The sequence below is a fragment of the Babylonia areolata genome, chromosome 21 (assembly GCF_041734735.1).
Source record: "Babylonia areolata isolate BAREFJ2019XMU chromosome 21, ASM4173473v1, whole genome shotgun sequence".
NCBI classification, from domain to species: Eukaryota; Metazoa; Mollusca; class Gastropoda; order Neogastropoda; family Buccinidae; genus Babylonia; species Babylonia areolata.
This window is the reverse complement of record NC_134896.1, coordinates 31,329,694-31,340,070: the sequence shown is the minus strand read 5'-3', so window position 1 is coordinate 31,340,070 and position 10,377 is coordinate 31,329,694. Positions and strand designations below refer to the sequence as shown.

General features: G+C 44.2%; 1 long non-coding RNA gene across 1 annotated transcript; it reads left to right on the top strand.

The window, feature by feature from the left end:
- Positions 1–4,257: 4,257 nt before the first annotated feature.
- Positions 4,258–9,679, top strand: LOC143296316 (uncharacterized). The gene is made up of 3 exons (XR_013057124.1): positions 4,258–4,413; positions 6,331–6,586; positions 9,095–9,679. It is a non-coding gene; the product is annotated as an uncharacterized LOC143296316 (long non-coding RNA).
- The last annotated feature ends 698 nt before the right edge of the window (positions 9,680–10,377 follow it).

The window sequence follows — 10,377 nt, the reverse complement described above, 5'->3', positions numbered from 1 at the left end:
AGAAAGAATGAGAGGTGGCGCACAGAAAAAAAGGTGTAGACAGAGACAAAGAGACACAGACACAGACAAAGAGACACAGACAAAGAGACACAGACAAAGAGACAGACACAGAGACAAAGAGACAGAGACAAAGAGACACAGACACAGAGACAAAGAGACAGACACAGAGACAAAGAGACACAGACTCAGAGACAAAGAGACACAGAGACAAAGAGACACAGACAAAGAGACAAAGAGATACAGACAGAGACAAAGAGACACAGACACAGAGACAAAGAGACACAGACACAGACACACAGACTCAGACAGAGACAAAGAGACACAGACAGAGACAAAGAGACACAGACAGAGGCAAAGAGACAAAGAGACACAGAGACAAAGAGACACAGACACAGAGACAAAGAGACACAGAGACAAAGAGACACAGACAGAGGCAAAGAGACACAAAGAGACACAGAGACAAAGAGACACAAACAAAGAGACAGAGACACAGAGACAAAGAGACACATACAGAGACAGAGGCAAAGAGACACAGAGACAAAGAGACACAGAGACAGAGACAAAGAGACAAAGAGACACAGACAAAGAGACACAGAGACAAAGAGACACATACAGAGACCGAGGCAAAAAGACACAGACAGAGACAAAGAGACACAAACAAAGAGACACAGACACAGAGACAAAGAGACACAGACACAGAGACACAGACACAGAGACAAAGAGACACAGACACAGAGACAAAGAGACACAGACAAAGAGACACAGACAGAGAGACAAAGAGACACAGACACAGAGACACAGACAGAGACAAAGAGACACAGAGACAAAGAGACACAGACAGAGACAAAGAGACACAGACACAGAGACACAGAGACACAGACACAGAGACAAAGAGACACAGACAGAGAGACAAAGAGACACAGAGACAAAGAGACACAGACAGAGACAGAGAGACAAAGAGACACAGAGACAAAGACACAGAGACAAAGACACAGAGACAAAGAGACACAGACAGAAAGAGACAGAGACACAGACTCAGACAGAGGCAAAGAGACACAGACAGAGACAAAGAGACACAGACAGAGACAAAGAGACACAGACAGAGACAAAGAGACACAGGCTCAAACAGAGGCAAAGAGACACAGAGACAAAGAGACACAGACAGAGACACAGACAGAGGCAAAGAGACACAGACAAAGAGACAAAGAGACAGAGACAGAAACAAAGAGACACAGACAGAGACAAAGAGACACAGACACAGACAAAGGAACACAGAATAAAGACAAAAACACAGAGAAAATGCATCATGACTTTATTCACAGCTGGGTTTTTTTTTTTTTCTCCTCTTTACGTCAAGTTTGTGGCGGAGCGAGAGAAACGACGAGTCTGTTTTACAATCAGCCTACGATTGCCATCCTTTGAGCCAAACGTACGCATGTAATGGACTTGCACAGCAGGCAAACGACCGTCAATTCGGCTTTTTACGCGGGTTTTGTGCACTTGCGTTGCAGGCACTTGCGAAACTTTCCAGCAGTAAAACCTTCTGACAACTCTGAGTTGACCTTGGTGCGTGGGTTTGAAAAGAAACCGTTATTTGTATTTTGTTTTTGTGTATTTCTTTTTATCACAACAGATTTCTCTGTGTGAAATTCGGGCTGCTCTCCCCAGGGAGAGCGCGTCGCTACAAGATAGCGCCATCCATTTTTTTTAATTTTTAGTTTTTCCTGCGTGCAGTTTGTTTATTTGTTTTTCCTATCGAAGTGGATTTTGCTACAGAATTTTGCCAGGAACAACCCCTTTGTTGCCGTGTGTTCTTTTACGTGCGCTAAGTGCATGCTGCACACGGGACCTCGGTTTATCGTCTCATCCGAATGACTAGCGTCCAGACCATCACTCAAGGTCTAGGGGAGGGGGAGAAAATATCGGCGGCTGAGCCGTGATTCGAACCAGTGCGCTCAGATTCTCTCGCTTCCTAGGCGGACGCGTTACCTCTAAGCCATCACTCCACACATTGAGATTATTGTTGAGAAACTGTGCAGCAGAAGAAAGGTTAAATTAACGTGTTTGTCGGCCTTTTGCCTCTGTGTAGAACTTTGGATGGGTCGAGAAAATAAATCGGCATGTCAGCAAAGGAACTGCTTTGATGTTGGACCATGAAAAGTATATATATGTATATATATATATATATACTTACATACATACATACATATGAAAAGTATATATATGTATATATATATATATATACTTACATACATACATACATACACACACACACATATCCCCTCCTGACACACAACCCCTGTGTGTGTGTGTGTGTGTGTGTGTGTGTGTGTGTGTGTGTGTGTGTGTGCGCGCGCGCGCACGCGTGTGTGAGCCTCCGTGGCGTGGCCGTTCACACACCTGCTATTTGATATGTGCACACAACAAACCATGTCCCAGCTGTCTGACCGCTGGTAAAATCGTCTTGAGTTAGCAAGACAAGACAAGACAAGACAAGTCATGACAAGACAAGACGTGTTTGTTTCATAAAACTCCATGGGCGCACATGAAAACGTTACATATTGCATGCAACCGGATACAGAATACGACACACATATTTGCATTGTGCTTGCAATTACATTAGCTATACGAGAATTTCATTTGATAGATAGATACAGTTGGAGGAGGGAAAAAAAAGAAGAAGAAGAAAAAAAAAAGACCATGCATTTATTAAGCTTTTGTTGCTGGGAACCGTGTTATGTGAGCAGTTCCATTAAAGCGCACTGCATTTCTTCCCTCCCCTTCATTGTCTCGTTGCCAACATCAAGGGAAGCCAGTCAGGTGCTTGGGAGGTCGCATCCTCTGTTTCAAATAAATATTGAGATTGAACGGCCCCTGTAGTCTGTGAGTGAGCACGAACGCGTGACTATAAACGGGAGAAAAAGAAAGAAGGAAAGTGAACAGTGCAGTGCAGTGCAATGTATCGCAATGCAATTCAAATTCCTGAGAATAAAGCTTCAGCAATAAACGAAGGAGATACCGAGGCGGAGTCGGTAAGCCGTCGGACTTCTTAGTGATACAGAGGAAGGTGGCAGAATGGTTAAGACACTCATCTGCCAATACAGAGATTCCGTGAGGAGTACGAGTTCGAATCCCGCTCTCGCCCTATCTCCTAAGTTTGACTGGAGAATCAAACTGAGCGTCTAGTCATTCGGTTGAGACGCAACGATAAACCGAGGTCCCGTGTGCAGCACGCACTTGGCGCACTGAAAAAGAACCCGTGGCAACGAGAGTGCTGTCCTCAAGCAAAATTCTGTGGAAGAAATCCACTCGATAGGTACACAAATATTTTTGCAAGCACTCGAGGCTTGACTAAACACGTTGGGTTATGCTGCTGGTCAGGCATCTGCCTAGCAGATGTGGTGTAGCGTATATGGATTCGTCCGAACGCAGTGACCCTCCGTGTGAAACTGAAACTTCTGATGTAGCGTTCACGGGTGACCAGCAGGTTTCCAAATCCCGTTTCGGTATGTTGATGATGTGTCCTTGGGAAAGTCACTTTATTCCGAATTTCCTTACTCCGCCCACGTGTGAAAGGGTACCTGGCAACGGTTGGGAAAGAATAAAACGGCGGAAGAAGAGGAACTGGGCCCCGCATTCCTAAACCGTTCCCTGGACACAGCGGAAAGGGTTCCACTGCCCCACTGGTCTTAAAAGGCTATGGGGCCTTTAACCGTAACTTCCTTCTTCTTCTTCGTTCGTGGGCTGCAGCTCCCACGTTCACTCATATGTACACGAGCGGGCTTTTGCGTGTATAACCGTTTTTACCCCGCCATGTAGGCAGCCATACTCCGTTTTCAGGTGTGTGCATGCTGGGTATGTTCTTTATTTCCATAACCCACCGAACGCTGACATGGGTTACACGATCTTTAACGTGCGTGTTTGATCTTCTGCTTGTGTATACACACGAAGGGGGTTCAGGCACACGCAGGTCTGCACATAATTATGTTGACCTGGGAGATCGGAAAAATATCCACCCTTCACCCACCAGGCGCCGTTACCGAAATTCGGACCCGGGACCTTCAGGTTGAAAGTCCAACGCTTAAACCACTCGGCTATTGCGGCGCCCGTCAACCCTAACTTCCGAACCTAAAGCTTTTAATGAAGCCACAAACTTTTTGTTTGTTTGTTTTACGAAAGTGGTCAGGAATGAAATAAGACATAAGAGAAGCCACAAAACTGGGGATGTGCATTCGTCATGGAAGAAGAAGGCTGAATGACTTTGCAGAAAAAATGAGAATGATGAACACGAGCGGACAGGTATAAATACACCTTGACACAAAGGAAAGACAACGTCTACGTCTTTTCTGCTTTCTACAGTGCTGGGCTTTCTTGCTTGCCTGTCAAACTTGCTCCAGGAGATTTTGTTTTTAAGTGAGCGAATACTTTTCGTCATCTCTCTCTCTCTCTCTCTGTGTGTGTGTGTGTGTGTGTGTGTGTGTGTGTGTGTGTGTGTGTGTGTGTGTGTGTGTGTGTGTGTGTGTGTGTGTGTGTGTGTGTGTGTGTGTGTGTGTGTGTGTGTGTTGCGTTCATTCATTCATTCATTTTTATTCTTTCTCGTTCTTTTACCTTTCTTTCATTTTTCTCTTCCATTCTGACACTTCGTCTTCTCGTGTTGTTTCTTTCCCTAAAAGATTGGATTGTTTACGTGTTTGAAGACTTTGCATTCTTTTCCTCCTCCTCCTCCTCTTTCTCTCTCGCTCTGTTTTCATTTACACCTTTTTGTGCTTTTCTTGCTTTCATTCTTTCGTATCATTTTCTGTTTTTTCTGTAAGTGATTTTTTTTTTGGGGGGGGGGGGGGGGGGGGGGGGGGGGGGGGGGGTCTTTTGTCTTCTTTTTGCAGCATTCAGAATGCAATGTCTTCACATCAGTAACATTTGTATTGTAGTACATTGTGAACTTATTCCAAACGTTTTATTTTTATTTTATTTTATTATTATTATTTTTTTTTTTTACTTGAGTTTATGTTTTGTTTGTTTCTTTTTTCTTTCTTTCTTTTTCTCAAAGGAGATATTTGTATTTGTATTCGTATTTCTTTTTATCAGAACAGATTTCTCTGTGTGAAATTCGGGCTGCTCTCCCCAGGGAGATCGCGTCGCTACACTACAGCGCCGCCCATTCTTTTGGTATTTTTTCCTGCGCGCAGTTTTATTTGTTTTTCCTATCAAAGTGGATTTTTCTACAGAATTTTGCCAGAATCAGCCCTTTTGTTGCCGTGGGTTCTTTTACGTGCGCTAAGTGCATGCTGCAACAGAACCTCGGTGTAACGTCTCATCCGAATGGCTAGGAAACCCCACCAAGATGAATACGTTTTGAAAATTCCTTGTTTATGTTTTCTTTGCTTCTTTCTTTCTTTCTTTCGTTCTTTCTTTCGTTCTCTTTATATACAAAATCTGTCGCCGAAGTGATTAGCGTCGCGGACTGACGACTGGGAGGGAGGACGCAGAATCGAACCCCAGCAGAGTCTGTATTTTCGGCCCATGGCCATCTTCTACCCAGAGCTGATTGTTCTGTGGACTCCAGTGGGAAGACTGAGACCAGACCACACAGTCGAGGATAGTCCACTCCCTGACCAACACTGCAAGTGTCTGTATCTTTCGAGCCTGGCTGACTGCCGGGTTTATCGTGAAAGGAAACGTTGAGTTAATCGGATTTCTTTTCTTTCTCCCTTCCTTCCTTTCCTTTCATGTAGACGTGGCGTAACGTATATGGATCCGTCCACACGCTTTGACACCTCATTGAAGCTGAAACTTAGGCTGACGAATTTTCTCGTCTAATCTACACTCGTAGTCTGTCGAAGGCCACCGCAACATTATCGAGAGATACGGCAACTTGACAAAGAAAGCTCGCGCGCGCTATGCGAGACGTAATAGCCGCTACATCGAAGCAAAGAAAAGTGCCGCTTCCATAGTGTTTTCTTTTCTTTTCTTCTTTTTTTTCTTTTTTTCTTTCTTGCGGTTTTAGTGTGTCCTTTGTTCACATAACCTAGAAAGAACGTGACTTTAAAAAGAAAGAAAGAAAAAATAAGAGTAGTCAATAACATTAAGGTTGCATTTCTCACCAACATAATGTCCTGCAAGAATGCTCCGACGCTTTCCAAAAGGTGGTGTTTTTTTGTGGGTTTTTTTTCTTTTTTTTTTCGTTTTTTCTTTTCTTTTTTTTGTGCACCAATTAAAAACAAAAGTGTTTTGGAGAGCTTTAATTCTGTTGTTGTTTCCGGTGTCTTCTTCTTCTTTTTTCTTTTCTTTCTTTCTTTATTTTTTTTTTTTTTTTTTTTTTAACTCCCTCAGGAAAACGACCCCTCCAGGATGAAGATGACCATGACAGTCGTCCTGGCGAGTGTGCTGATTGCCCTGTGTGCGGCGAGTCTCCATCACGGCGGCGTCTACACTCCTCCCCACAACTACCACGGCAACACGGGTCACAGTGGGGGCTACAGTGGCGGTTACAGGCATGGGTACCAAGGCAACAAGAACAAGCCACACGCTTACGGCGGCGGCGGCGGGTACAGGCCACACGGTTACAGCGGCGGTAAAAATTACCCCGGTGAGTCGGGTTCTTCTTATTTTATTTTTTTAAATTTTATTGATATAATTTTCGTGTTTGTTTATTCTGTTTTTTTTTTGTTTTTTTTAATCTTTGGATTCGGTCCATGCACAGATCATGCATCTGTTGTTCCTCTTAACTCTTAACTCTTACTCCGTCACTCCCCTCCCCCAGCCCCCTACTTTATATGTATATATATATATTTTTTTTTTTATCAAGGTGTGTTGTGGCGTATAAGGTTCAGTCCGCACGCTCTGATGTCTCCTTGCTTTAAACTGAAACAGAAATTGGAAACAGTAAGAGGCCTAAAAAGTGTAAGATCCAAGGCGAGAATTTAAAGAAAGGCATAGTATGTGTGTGTGTGTGTGTGTGTGTGTGTGTGTGTGTATGTGTGAATGAAAGAGAGAGGGGGTTAGGGAGAGAGAGGAAGAGAGGTAGAGAGCGAGAGAGAGAGAGAGAGACAGAAAGACAGAGAGAGAGACACACACAGACACAGACACACAAAGACACACAGAAACAGACAGACAGACAGACAGACAGACACACACATACACACACACACACACACAGAGTGAGATACAGAGAGACAGAGAAACAAAGACAACCAGACAGACAGACAGACAAAGTCAGAGAGAGAGACAGAGAGAAACAGAGAGCACTGCGCTGTACGAAGCGTCCTCCTTGATCACCTCTTGCTGTGATTGATATACTTATGAACAAAGAAAATAACGTTGGCATGGTATCCTCTCTTTGTCTGACCCCACAAGTATATATGATAGTCAGTCGTGTCCGACTATGACCATCAGAACTGCAGAGGAGGCAACTGCTGTTCCGACTATTTGGGCTAGAATTTGATTATAGTGGAGAGTGTCTTGCCCCAAGTTACATCCCCACTCTCTCGGCCAAGAGGGTTTTAGGACAGTCGGCGTTGGGATGGTTCCCAAAGTTCAACTAGCCCACAAGGCTGCAGCACTAAGAGCCAGTGCAATTTTGCCTCCTAGTTTGAGAGTCATAGTCCTTCACAAAAGACCTAGCTGTAAATGATTTCCCATTGACTGGAGAAACCATTGATAATACAGCTCTCACTTTGCTGTTGGCTCAAATGTAAACTTATGTCAATCTGTGATATAAGCCGTGTTGGACCCCACAAGTACTTTTTGTATTTGTATTCCTTTTTATCACAACAGATTTCTCTGTGTGAAATTCGGGCTGCTCTCCCCAGGGAGAGCGCGTCGCTACACTACAGCGCCACCCATTTTTTTGTATTTTTTCCTGCGTGCAGTTTTATTTGTTTTTCCTATCGCAGTGGATTTTTCTACAGAATTTTGCCAGGAACAACCCTTTTGTTGCCGTGGGTTCTTTTACGTGCGCTAAGTGCATGCTGCACACGGGACCTCGGTTTATCGTCTCATCCGATTGACTAGCGTCCAGACCACCACTCAAGGCCTAGTGGAGGGGGAGAAAATATCGGCGGCTGAGCCGTGATTCGAACCAGCGCGCTCAGATTCTCTCGCTTCCTAGGCGGACGCGTTACCTCTAGGCCATCACTCCACATAAGTACATGTAATGTGATTCGCCAGTGTTGCACCGGAACGACCTATAGCCCCCCTTTCTTATAGACATGCTGTGGGTACAAGGAGAGGGTTTACCTGTACTGTCGTTCTTCATAAGTATAGACCGCAGTGAGGTTGTCTCTACTGATTCAAACATTTTGTAAAAAGTCAGTGAAAGGAACATAATTTATGATGATGATTATTATGATGATGATGACGATATGGACACTTACATAGCGCTTATCTCTCAGATTCGACCCTCCTCCACTTCCATACTTGAGGGTGAGTACTTTCAAAGTCTTCGGTGTCGGCAGATTCATGAGGTACCGTCGTAAGAGGGACGTGGTGATGGTCCCCACTCTGAAATGGACACTCACTCATTCTGGCTCCGCTACAAAGCGATTACTGTCGTTAGTAGGGGGCTTAGTAGGTGGTGTCCAAAATACGTTAAACCTGAACAGGCATGACTGAACACCATCGAAAAGAGTCAGCAGTAGTGCAGGGTCTCCTCTGATGTATGTCCTCCTGGCGACCTAACATCGATAGTTTCCTGTGGATTGCGGACGCCGGGACTGCGACCGGGAGGAACCCGGGTGTGGCTGTGTATGGTAGATAGTGGGTGACTCGGAATGAGCGGGCGTGGGGTAATGCCACTGAAATGGTGCAGAAGATGGGGCAGATTAACTCACTCAGTACGGCCAGTCCTCTCTTCTCCTCTACACGGAGCCCTCGGATGTCCAGTGGGTGTCTCAATGACCCAACCATTAGCTTCCGTCGTAAGAATTGTGGTATTCTTTGTCAACATTCACCTCTTCAGTACAAGAGCCTTCCGCTTGCAATATTTTGATGGTGGTAATTGGGGTGAAACGCTGTTAACGTCGTCTCTTTCGCCGTTCGTATGGAGAGAGTTAAAAAGATGACGAAAACTTTTTTTTTTTTTAACTTGTCATTTCAGGTCATCTGCACGCACACTGAGGCTGAGTCGCACAGCAGCTGCACGGTCTCGTCAGTCACGCTCTGTGTGTCAGCACCTCTGTCACTGGACTGGCGCCCATGGATCGTGTCAATGTGTACAGGGTTCACAAAAAGTTACGTACCTCTTTGGACACATTTTTTTCTTTACTTAGGAGCATGTTGAAATGAAGTTCAATTTTCGGCAAACAGCCGTGTATGATGTCAATGTAATAAGCACCACTTATATATCTGGATGTACTTTCTAAGAGCACGTGCACATCTGGTTTTCTGGGTTTTTTGTTTGTTTGTTTGTTTGTTTTTTTCTCTCTTCTTTTTTTTCTTTTCTCAACAATGAAAAACAAAAAACCACATACTGTTGTGTTTTAAACTACTTCATAATTGTAAATCTCAAACTGAAACATCGATTTTTCAAACACATTATTTATTTATTTTTTAATTTTTTTATCTTAATATTGTAAGAAAATATAACCTGCTTTTGTGATGTAGTCCTCGGCTTTTCATGAAGTATGTAGATGGAAACCTTGTCTGTTGGTTTGACGAGTAAAACATGTGCGTTTGATTAAAACTTTCGAGTTGTCTTTTGGGACAAATGAATAGAGTGACTGGCCGAATGATTGACTAGTTGTTGGTTTTGCGGGTTTGGCTGGTTGGTTGGTTGGTTGGTTGGTTGGTTGGGTATTTGTTTGGTTGGTTGGTATAAATCGTGAACGATCCGATAAACTCCAGAACTCAGAACTCAGAACTCAAAACGTTGTTGTTGTTTTTTTATTATTCAAGGATTAAGATTTTAGGCATGGCCCATTCTTCCACTCTGTCCCTTGCTAGCCTACATCAATTACAATAACACACATATCTATTTAATGGAAAGGGAAGAAAGAAAAAAAAAAGAATAACAAAACAAAACAGAGAGCACCAAGGAAACTAAGGGGCACACATTGGACATAGACTGGCTTCGTTCGCTCTCTGTCTCTGTCTGTGTCTGTGTCTCTGTCTTTCTCTTTCTCTGTCTCGTTCGCTCTCTCTCTCTCTCTCTCTCTCTCTCTCTCTCTCACACACACACACACACACACACACACACACACACACTCACTCACACACCCACAGTAATTGTTTAGTGGTGGCCTAGTGGCCAAGAAAGCGAGAGAATCTGAGCGCACAGGATCGAATCCCACAGTCGCCAGCATTTGCTCCTCCTCAACTACACCTTGAGTGGTGGGCTGGTCGCTAGTCGTTCGGACGACACGATAAGCCGAGGTGCAGCAT